Genomic DNA, 12,080 nt, shown 5'->3' with positions numbered 1-12,080 from the left:
AATAAAACATTCAGATCATCTTTATCGTTGAATAATTTTACGTGAGAAAAAAAAGTGTTTAAAATATTAATTATTGTTAAAGAGAAATAATTTTTTTGATTAAAACACAAATGTTTTTTATTCTACGTGGAAGACATTAACAACATTTTATCTCGGTAGTAAAAAATTGTTAATAAGCAAAATTTACATGCAAGCAGTTTATAAAAAAAAAAAACTGATTAAAATAAAGTTCAAACATGACGTTACAATCCAATTTCCTACAAATGTAAACGTAAAAAAATTGTTGTTTATGCATTATTATTTATTTTACTTCATGATGAATTCTTATCGTATATTTTTCTTCTTTTAATTAAAACTGTTTTTATATTCTCGAGTTACAACGTAGGCTTTAATTAATTTTTTCTCAGTTTTTTACCAGTATACCTAATACATTTTCATGCATGTAAATTATTATAGTTTTCCTACGAGCTTGAAGTTGACATGTTTAATACTTATCGATTGTTTATAAATATGTTTCATTGTTAGACTCGACTTTAGCTGTTGGATAAATAATACTACTTAAGTTTTTTTTCCGGTTTTTTATTCCCATACATTTATGAATTTATAGTGTTATTTTTGGACTACTTGGGTGTTACCCTCTGGAATATACGAGTTGTTTCGGTTAATGGATATTTATGGACATAAAGTGCATTATTGATCAACAAATATTGGTTCAAGCTGGACGTTTTTACAGGATGGTTTTATGTCATTTTTAAATTTGAAGACTGTCAATTATATTTAATGAGTTCAATTAATAACCTAAAAGGCCAGAACGAGTTTTTTTCTCAACTGAAAACTATGTGGTATAATATATATTTTATTATGACATATATACAATGCAATTATAGTTGTAGTTTTTTTTCTGTCATACACTGTATTACAGTCATTAATAATATGTTAATATGTTTTTAATTTTTGTCGTTTTGTTTAACCATTGGACTAATACTTATACAGCTAGGCCATTGTGGTGTGGCTATATAGTTGGACCTCTTGCCAAAATATTATTATCGGTTATAAAACAATTCCACGTCATGTCAGTAATAATAAAGTTTTTATCTATAAACATTTTTCGTCGGGATGATTAGGCGGAAAGAGTGCGTAACATATTATTATGTTTAAGCTAACTACATATACATGGTGTTTCCTTAAAGTATTTAAAAACATTTTTCCTATATATTAGTTTCTCATTTTGATAAATTGTAAACTGAACTCCTCCAATCCTCATTTAATTAAATTTTTAATTATTGTGATTTTCGTTCTGGTTTATAGATATTTTTAAGTATCTGGTGTGTATTTTATTAGCTCTGATACAAAACACAAGCAGCACTAGTATACATTATATTTTAAAAGCAATACATAGAAGCACTTTATGCAGTTACCTGAAATTATAACACAGGTACTAAAATTAGATGAAAACGGACTTGTTTATAACCTATTGAAATATTAAAAATACATTAGAAAAATATATTGAAAATATCATATTTATTATTGAATAAAACAAATATTACAATTAATTAATATTATATTAATTTGGTATTCTTTAGCTGATGCGCGTTGTATCGATAGATACACATATAAATATATAATGTATTCCTTGCAACGGCTTCTAGATTATGCTAAATATATCTCCCCAGTGCCATCTTTGATAAAATATTAATACGCCATTTGAATTATTTTAAATTTTGTTGGAAACCAAATACCAATACGTCCGGTTACAATTGCGGTTCTAAAACCTAGCAAATTAAATACATTTTGATCGTAAATAATTCAAAATAGTTTGTTTATTTTTATTGCCAGTAAACTATGATTTCTATTTATGATTATTACTCGGATTGGACTGTTCATTTTGATTATGTTTGCCGAAAATAAATATATAGATTGCAACATTTATGATCTCTCGACAGTTTGTACGTTTGAGAAAATATAAGTGTCTCCCTAGCTCAAGTGCTTAAATTTATTATTGATTCATATACACGTAGATGTGCGATTTTAAGGTTATTTATTTATTTTATGAGCTCGGTAGAACATTGTATGGCAATCCAGAATTATTATGTGCTTACATTTTTTGTTGTCACGTATATAGGTGACGTACGTACTAAGGATAGTCCATGGGCTTAGGATTAAATACTAATGAGGAATGAATGTGTATAAATGTTTAATGTTTATGTATGAATAATTGTCATGAATTTACCGTAAGTGCAAATTGATTCAGAGCAGGGATGGTGCTCGAGTTCCTTGAACGTGTTTATGTATCAGACCTCAGTGAGGACATATTTACCACCTTGCGCTTTCCGAAAACCACATAATTCCAAATTCATTTTCAACACATGTACAGTGTATAAATATAAATTTTTTTGTTTTAACACAATCAATACTTTAGTTTTATCAAGGTAAGTCTGAAAATTGGAAAATTTAGAGACACATATCCAGTGTATATTTTATTACCTATTTATACTGTAAAAACATAAAATGAATGTTTTGTAATTTAAAATATTCTTGAACGCATTATAAATAATATCATTATAAAACAAATATAACTCAAATTACATTTCTCTCGACACGAAGAGAACAAGTGATGTACCTAAATAACAACAATAAAAGATATAACACAACCTTTTTTTTTAAATTTGTATTCTCAGTAATTAGTATAGTTATAATTAAAATATCCATTTGGTCTTATAATATGGTATTTTTATCGTTATGCCATGACAATATTACGTTTAAGTGGAACAATATTTTATCTGTTGTTTTTATCTACTTATGTTTCAAAAATAATTTCTATACGTAATATCATGTCATGATGTCCTAATTTTAAATAAACCAATCATTATTTGGTTTTTTCATACAGTTATGATTTTTTTTTATATTGCATGCATGATTTAGTTGTTCAAAGTAAAAAGAAAAAAAAATATAAGCCAAATCTAAAAATATCTGTACCTATACCGTCAACTGTTTTCCACACGAAATTGGTTCGTGTAATAAATACATTAATTTCAGTGTATAATATGTATAAATATGACATAATTTCAAAAGCGTTGTGTAATGCTATATGGAAATAAAAAGTGTGACTACAGAGTAATGTATCGTAATTTGAGCGGAAGACAAATCAAATTAAAAAAATTATATACAAATATTTTAAAGTAGATAAACATTAATATTTTTTTATTTGAGTTCAGTGGAAAACTTTTGATATCGATGTTTTTTATAATACTTTTAATATTAAAATAACAAGAGGTCAACATTTTTTGAAAACACGGAAATTAAAAGGCTGCAATTAGTTTCATCGTTTATACGTTACCTAGAAAGTCAAACTTAAATTTAGATTTATGTTCTATTTTGGTAGGAGCACTATATTATGTACTCCAAAATTAAATTGTATTTAAAATTAACACACATTTTGCAGAACACGGTATTATGTATTGGCAATATTGGTAACGCAATAGTTGAAGCACATAAGTATTACAATATCAAAATCCAAGTAATACATATAATAATTTTTCACACGAAGTAATTAGACTTACAAATAGTTACTACATTTAGTATTGGACATAATATAGTTCGAGTGGTATGTTATTCGTTCAACAAGCAATATATTTATGTTATATTATTAAGTGAACAAATTTAGAAATCCATTAAACTTCAGATACAATTTCATGTAGAGATGTGTACCCATTGCTTTGAAGTTTGTTGATGGTTCTAAATACAGTCACCACTCACCTTTAGGTCTAAATATATGTTTGGGGGTGCTAAAATTGGAGAAAACATGGGTGGATACTATGAAGTTGTATTTTTATATTAATTGTATAGCTATTTAACTCACCCACACATATTAAAACATAACATATTATTTTGATTTATTGAAAACTCTTAATATTTCATAACAACGTATGGTTATAAATACTCAATGCACGTTTTCGATACATTTTTCTTGTTTTCAATCAGTCTATGGCAGTGTCATTGGGGTCAGTTTTCTTTGTTACTTTGTAATAATCGTAAATTATTTTTCATAATACATAATACAATGAAATTAAGATCACACGGCGTTATAGATAGGCATTTTAGCTACACCAATGCTGTGGCTCCGTTTTATCGGTTTCTCATTATGATAATATTTCCGGTGTTTAAACATAATTTATATTTTCAGTAACTAAATAAATTGTGATCTCTCGAGCGCAGTCTGTGACTTTATAGAATACCCACGTGGGTAGTTCACGATAGATCAGCAAAATATGTGTACCTAAAGACGAAAACAAATAATTATTATACTAAACATTATGTGAAATAAGTGTTAACTCCATAATATACCCATACATTAGAATCTCGACTATCTGACCTAATTGGGATTGCATCTAGTTCGGATCCTTAAAAGTTCGGACACTCGAAAGTTTGTTACTGAAAATTGTTTAAAAAAATGTAGTATTATGTTTTACGAATTTATTATTATTATTATCATCATATTATTAGAATTAAATTACGTGTTTAGAAATATATAATCACAAAGTGCATCGGAACATATTATTTTTATAATATTTTTTGACAAAATTCAGATAGCAGAGCTTTCGGATATTTTGCTACCTGATTGTTGTTCGGATAATAGACGATTCGTGTAACGGATGTTCGGATAACTCGACGTTCTACTCTATTATACTTTTATAGTGAAAAAATCAACACCCCGTGATCGACAACCCATGCACATTTGAAGACCACGAAATCCTAATTGGCCGATAATTTGTCGATTGGACTCTGCTGAATTATAAGTATTTCCGTGTACAAAAAATAAACGACAGACGTAAACTTCTCGTTTACAACAAGATATTTTTATCTCGCCACAGCCAGACCTATAATTTATTACCACACAATTTCGACCGCATAATATGGTACTAAAGTTTTTTTTCGTTTCATTTAGGTAGGTACGCGTGTGCTCGAATCTCACGTTGTTCTAATTTAATTGGTATCGGATGTGTGTGCACTAATGCTTGTGTTTAGAGCGGTGGTGAGATTTTGTAATCGGATTACACAAGCAGAAGAAGAAAAATTAAATGTACACGCCTTTATAGATGCTGATTAAAGATATTTTGAAATTGAAAAGGAAGTGTTTGGGCAGGAGATGACCTGCCGAGAGGGCACTAGGCAATCGATACGAGGGATAATGTTAAAGCTACACCGCTACATCAACTCGAGTTACAAAACTTCTATTGAAAAAAAATGCTCGTTTGATTTTCCAATTATCAAACAATAATTCAGATGACTGAGCATCCTGCGATCAATCCGCCTATAAACGAATAAGAAACAACGGAGAATCTAAACGGCTGGGAAAATTAATATAACGGTTGGTAGTGACGTATCGTTATAAACCTGTAGTTGTGAATTATGTGGGTGATAATAAATTATAATTGTAGTACCATACCTTTTATTCGGTAAAATAACTAGTAACCTTTATATTGTATATAATATTCATAATATTATAATGTAAATGAATCGAAGGTTATGGTCCAGCCAATGACTAGGCGTAAGTAACGTTAATAATCTACTAATTTTTAAAACATTTTACAATAATTTTAGGTTGATGCATTTGCCTGATTTTTACAGAAAATAAATATAATTAGAAAGTCCAATTTTTAGTTCACAATTTTCTTCTATTGTAACTGCAGCAGGCTGTATAATTAGTAGTCAAAGCAACCATATTTTGTAATACCTGGATAACGCAAAGTTCACCGGGATTTCTTCAAATTACAATATGCGAGTAATATTTAATAATTATTATTATTATATTGTCATACACCAACACAACGAAATTCTGTACACGGTTTTTTGAATGTGCAGAGGTACATTATGTAATAAATTCATATTTCAGCGAACCCACGCGTTATTTTGTTTCAAAAGAATCGCAAATGATCATTGTATTACTGTTACGTAAAATATTATGCTTGCAAACGTTGAATGTCTGATAAAATGTTATTGAAATTTAATGCAATATGCCAATATCACGAGTAGATACATGGCATTTTATTAATACGCTTTCAGAGCAAATAAGATGATGATTATACCTAAAGAGTAAAGTTTTACTAGTTTATTAGCAAAAATCAATGGTGTTCTACCCAAGTAGTTGGTGTATAATGTTTTAAACTTTTAAGGATCGTTAATTTCGACAGTTGTGAAATATAAAACGGTTTTAAATGGTCGTTATTAAATATTTATGCTGTTACCGTTATTCATAATATATTAATTATTATTATATCGATACTGTTTAATTTGAAATGTTAATCGTGTTTCAATGGTTTGTATTTTTATTTTTATTTGTATTAATATTTTTTTTTATTTAGCTATAATTGTATATCAAAGATATTTGCGTTTTATTTCAAGAATATCGCTTGTGGTCAGGGTTCTTGTAAAATTATTTTTTTTTATTCTAGTGTAATTTAATGAAAATTATACAAGTACATTGAAACTATAAAAGTTTGTATATCCGGAAATCTTATTTGGGTATAAGTTATTGGGTTATACTAGGAAGAATTGAATGTCGAATTGCGGGATACTATAACATTTGAAAAAAAACATAAAATTAACATAAATAATTAAAAATAAATAATCGGTCCTGGTTTTCTTGTAATATTTTGCAATTTATAATATCACGCAATCGAAAATATGTAAAGATTTCAATTGTATGTACCGATGGAAAAAAAAATTTAAAAAAAAAAATAACATTAGGTGGTGCGTTTAATGAATCGTCTTGCATCGTTTAATTTGAACGCTACTTTCGGTCAACATGGTTCTATATATATTCTATTAGTCCACAATAATATCTAACGATTCCTCCTACTTTGTTTTCTAATGTTATGAATTAATGATGCATACTGAAAGCTACTGCCTATCGAAAGTCGATGGTTCATAGATAGCAACGTCTTAGTACATTCCTTCACAAAGTTCGTGGAACTTTGAAAAGCTTTTTAGATGTACGCAGAAGTTGTTAATGACGGATAAAAGTTGTCACATCCTAGCAACCATCAGTTCTTAGGAAAGTATATTAAATACCATTATTTAGTTATTTAATGGGGAAATGATTTTTTTTTTTAGATTTCAAGTTTTAATTACAAATGTTTAATCTTAGAACCTACCTAGGAATGTATATTATTTTAGATGTTTTACAGAATTATTTAATTAACACGCAAAATGTTTTTTTAGGAAAAGTAGTAGTTACATACATTGATATTTATTTAAAAGTACAGGTACCGACTGATTTATTTTTGTATTTTTAGCTGTAATTTGAGTTGGAATAATATTGTAGTTGCGAAATTAAACCGATAAAATTGTGGTATATTATAAATATTACATTTTGATGAAAAGAAAACTAACTGTAGTATGATGTTGTTACAATGAAAACGGAGAAGTTTTTATAATAAATTATGGGGAAAAAATGAAATTAACTCTGCTCGGAACAGTTTTAAAAAGTGCTATTATTATAAGCCACACAAATGAATTTATCATAAAATAAAAACAGTCTTTTCAAATATCATTATATTACATTGTTTAAAACCAACAATAATCGTCGAAATCATGTAAGTACTTTTACAGTAGATACACAGGGCAAGATAATTAACAGGATGAGACATAAATATTATATATCTATCAATCTTTGCTCGAACCTATATTATGGACTTGTCAGGGATGAAATAGTGCGAGTTAAAGGTTTTGAGGCCCTAGTCAAATGGAACAAAAAAAAAAATCAAGTTTACTTGCAATTCTCACGAATTTTTTATGTAATATATGACAGTTAAATACTCATATATTAACACAATTATGACTATAGTCTAAAAAAAAATTTCTAAAACATTAATTTTGAAGAGTTATTTATTTATAATATAAAGAAAATAATAATTTTGAAATAGGTTGAATTTCATAGCATTAAGCAGACCGACACTGATTTTGACCACCGCTGATACTTGTTCTTGTAATGTTATAACGTCTCTCTGTTAATGTTACATATTATTATTAATTATTATTATGTGCACAGACATAATGGCTATAGCTGGCGTTTATTCACAAAGTCAACACACATGTTACGTCCCAAAAACCAGTGGTAAAAAGAGAAGATTGAGGTTGGTCTGGAAACTTTTATATTTTTTTTGGTAGTTAAGAGGGGAGGGGGTCCACTTGTATCACGGTACTTTTAACCAGAACTTTTTTAATATTATTATCATTGATAGTCAATATTTTATTTGACCAGTAATACTACAATCAAAGTCTTAAAAAAATAACGAAAACAGATAAACCGGAAGCCTATGACGCGTGGCATGCTATAATTGTACCTGCCTAATATTTTACAATATATCAATTCCAAGAAACATCCTTTCTTCACTCTCCACCAGCGCGTGGCGCGTCGATACTTTTTGAAAATGGCGTAATACAGACAGCACATACTCATAATCAGCCACTGCTCGAAGTCGCGCCTACGAGTAACAACCAACAATATATGTGACGACTGACGAGTTTCCGATTGTACATCCGAAGATTTCAACCATTATACAACCTCCGTGGACCGGAAATCGAGTCCTCTCGATCGCAGTACGACCACGGTACAATCGGCGGTTCACCGATTCGGCAGTGAACTTCTCAGGATGTGCAGCGGCGAACGCTTTGGATTCCGGTCGAGGAGAAGACGTCCCCGGAGACCCCAACGCCGTGATTCATATTGACGTCGACTGTCTCACGAGTTCGTTCCGGGAAATGTATCGTTTTTCGACGTACTCGCCGAGGAAATGGCATAACTCGAACCGTCGCCGATCGTCTTATCTATGTACTGCCACGGGTAAACAAAACGGAATTATTCATGCGCCGTCAAGCAGATCGAGGTTTACATTTCATATGTATAATATTTTAATATTAAACAGATTGTCGTCGTACGTACCTGCAGCGAAAGATTTCATTACAATATAGGATATTATAATAGTTATACCATAATATGTGTAATATATATATGACCGGCGATTCGTAATTGATTTTTTTGGCGCATTTAAAAATTCCCGATTTGAAACACGCCGCATCGAGTTCATATTCCAAAGCAAAATATTTTCCTATGATTCCGACGAATCCATTCAACCCAAACTAATAGTTGATGAGTGAAAACTTCAAAAATAGTAAGAAATTAATATTTTTCTACAAAGATTGTCAGCTGTAATATAATCGCCCTGTTTATACATTATACATTCGAAACCTATGTAAAGTCCAGACATTTACGCATTCTATTTTATTCCTCGCAGAGATTTACTATAGCGTGCAAAATTTGTCTCCTTTAGAAATATTTCAAGTGGAGGGAAAGAGCAGTTTTGCAGCAGCTGCAGGGTTAACAATGATGCTTTTCCTTTTCCAAGAAATACATTGTGAGTCAGTAAAAAAGAGCTCAAAAACTTTTGTCGTCCGGCACCTCTATAGATTTAAAAACCAATACACGAGCAGTGCTTTAAAGAGGTCATTTTTCGAATTCCTCAAGAGTTTCTTAAGACATTGCCGTCCGCCCTACCAAAACACTACTTCACACTAAATTTCACTGCAACATTTTTTTGAAAACTTATTATAACTCGATTAACATTTTTTTTTTCAATTGTGAAGTTATGACAGAAAAATATGTCACTTAATCAAGAATTACCATTTTACATATTATATATTATTAAATTATATCTTATTACGTAAAATATTAGTGATGATTAAAGAAAGGCCACAATATAATTATACTAATAAGTTGAAGCGAAAAAAAAAATGTTTGTTTTGTAAAAGTTTGTTAAATAATTAAAACTAAAATACAGAGTTTTCAAATTCATTTTCTTAACTTCAGTTTACTAAAAATAGGGTTCATCATAATATAAAAAACTATTTTTATATCCTCAATCGAATGAAACATAAAGTTTACTTTTAAAGGATAAAAAATTAGTTTGTTAGTAAAACGGTGTTTTGAATCCTATGTGTAATATGTTATTCTGTTAAATAATCATAATATTAGTTAAATTTTTATAAAAAAAAAATATATATCTCTGGCTATAATATGTATTTCTTATCTTATTATTTTTTTATTTAGATGGCAATTTCAAGCTCATATCCATTATTTATGCAGATTACAGGATGCTATAAGCAAACAGCAATAATGCATAGCACTATAATTTTAATAAAGTTTTACACAGTTATTAAACAAATGTGTTTATCCTAAAGTTTTGAAAAAAAAAATTAGTAATAAGATTATATAATAAATCATAATGTAATTATCATAACTTAAAAATAAAGTAAAGTTAATTTGTGTAGTGTAAACAAAATATAATTATTTTACTCTAATAATCACATTTCAGGCATATATTTACAATAATCAGCTATCTAAACGGAATTATTTAAATTATATAAAATGTAATACGTAATTATCAACTATTAGTTATATTATACTGTAATTGTATGATAATTAGTATACTATTATTAGGTACTTAGCAATATTCCAATGTAATTATTTAATTAACTATTACAATATAATGTATCTATTCAAATATTTAAAAACAAATAAATGTATAATATAATAATTTTGATGATACTGCTTTATCATTACTTCCAATCATCATATTACGAAAATACAAGATAGGGGTGCGATGCAATGCAACAAACCATTCCAAATTCCAATTAAATATCAGGGTCATAATTGCTACTATTAAAGTAGTTATTTCTTAACTTATGTAAAAAATCATCAATACAAATTCACTGCAATACCATGAGCTAAATAATATTCTCCTGTAGGTGCAAACAACCAAATAATATGATTTCGAAGTATTATAACTGTCCAATTCTCTTTTCTCGGATTAATATGAGTTGTTGTGAGTAGTTTAAAAATTATGTATTATACAATATATTTTATGCTATAGTCGTATTTATTTTATTGTACCTACTTACTCAAATAATGAGGATACAAAACATTGTGAGATTAGATACACAATGTTGTTAAAATAGAAAGAATTAGATATATGTAATTTTTTTTTTTATCTTTTATATATTAATAATATTAAGGTTAGGCATGAGAATAATAGTAATTTGTTTTAAAATGTACTATCTTATCCATAATAGCTATAAGATAACTCGTCGTGGCTGATTGGCTGATTCGTCATTACCTGATCACCTAGCTGGAATCACTGAAGTTATGGGTTTGAAATAAGGTCAGTTATTTTCGTTTTATGACGTAGACACTCACCGAGAAAGGATTTATTGAAAATTCGTACCCTAAATAAGGGGTGAAAAGTTTGATAAATCGATCGACGCGCAGACCAGACATAGCTAATTTAAAAAGCCAAAAAAACACCACTGAGTGATATAAGTCTGTTGGCGCAATGGCCCAATTTTTTTAATAGTTTTTACATTGTATTTTTTCTTATTTTTGCTGATTATTGCTTTATCTACGCATACGAATGTTTGGTATTTTTTTTTCTTCGGGTTTTAGAAATATTTGTTGTGATCGTCTGTTTCACAGGACAAAATCAAGTTATACTGCTTATCAAGAACCACCTGATTGATTCCAATCGGTCGTATAGGTTGGATTGGGTAAAAACAACAAACTATTGGTACAACTTTGAAACTTTTGAGTTAATGACACTTACAAGCAATTTTCACAGGCATCACCGGGCAGAAAGGCTACAAATTAAAATGTAATATTGTTTACTCTTAAAAAGACATTGCTTGCACAGCAAGTTCCACCCAAAAAGAGTTGAACAATTACAATTTTTTTTTTCTGGACTCAACGCCGGGTGATTATTCAGCTAGTCTTTTATACGATGTTTATTACAATATTACCATCTCCATCTATATAACTACTTACCTTTACTAACTTTGTTTATTAAGAATATTTCTGGCCACTGGGGAGAAACAATTCGAAATTTAAATTTTCAAGTAATTATTTTCAACATATTGTGCAACAATAAATATTTATTTTAAGAGTTTCAAACTTTTTAAATGTAACAGTAGATAATAAAATATCCAGAGCTTTTAATTCATAAAATTATAATTTTTCTTAAATTAATTTT

The sequence above is a fragment of the Myzus persicae genome, unplaced genomic scaffold (genome assembly GCF_001856785.1).
Source record: "Myzus persicae strain clone G006 unplaced genomic scaffold, MPER_G0061.0, whole genome shotgun sequence".
NCBI lineage: Eukaryota > Metazoa > Arthropoda > Insecta > Hemiptera > Aphididae > Myzus > Myzus persicae.
Note: the sequence above shows the minus strand (reverse complement) of the source record.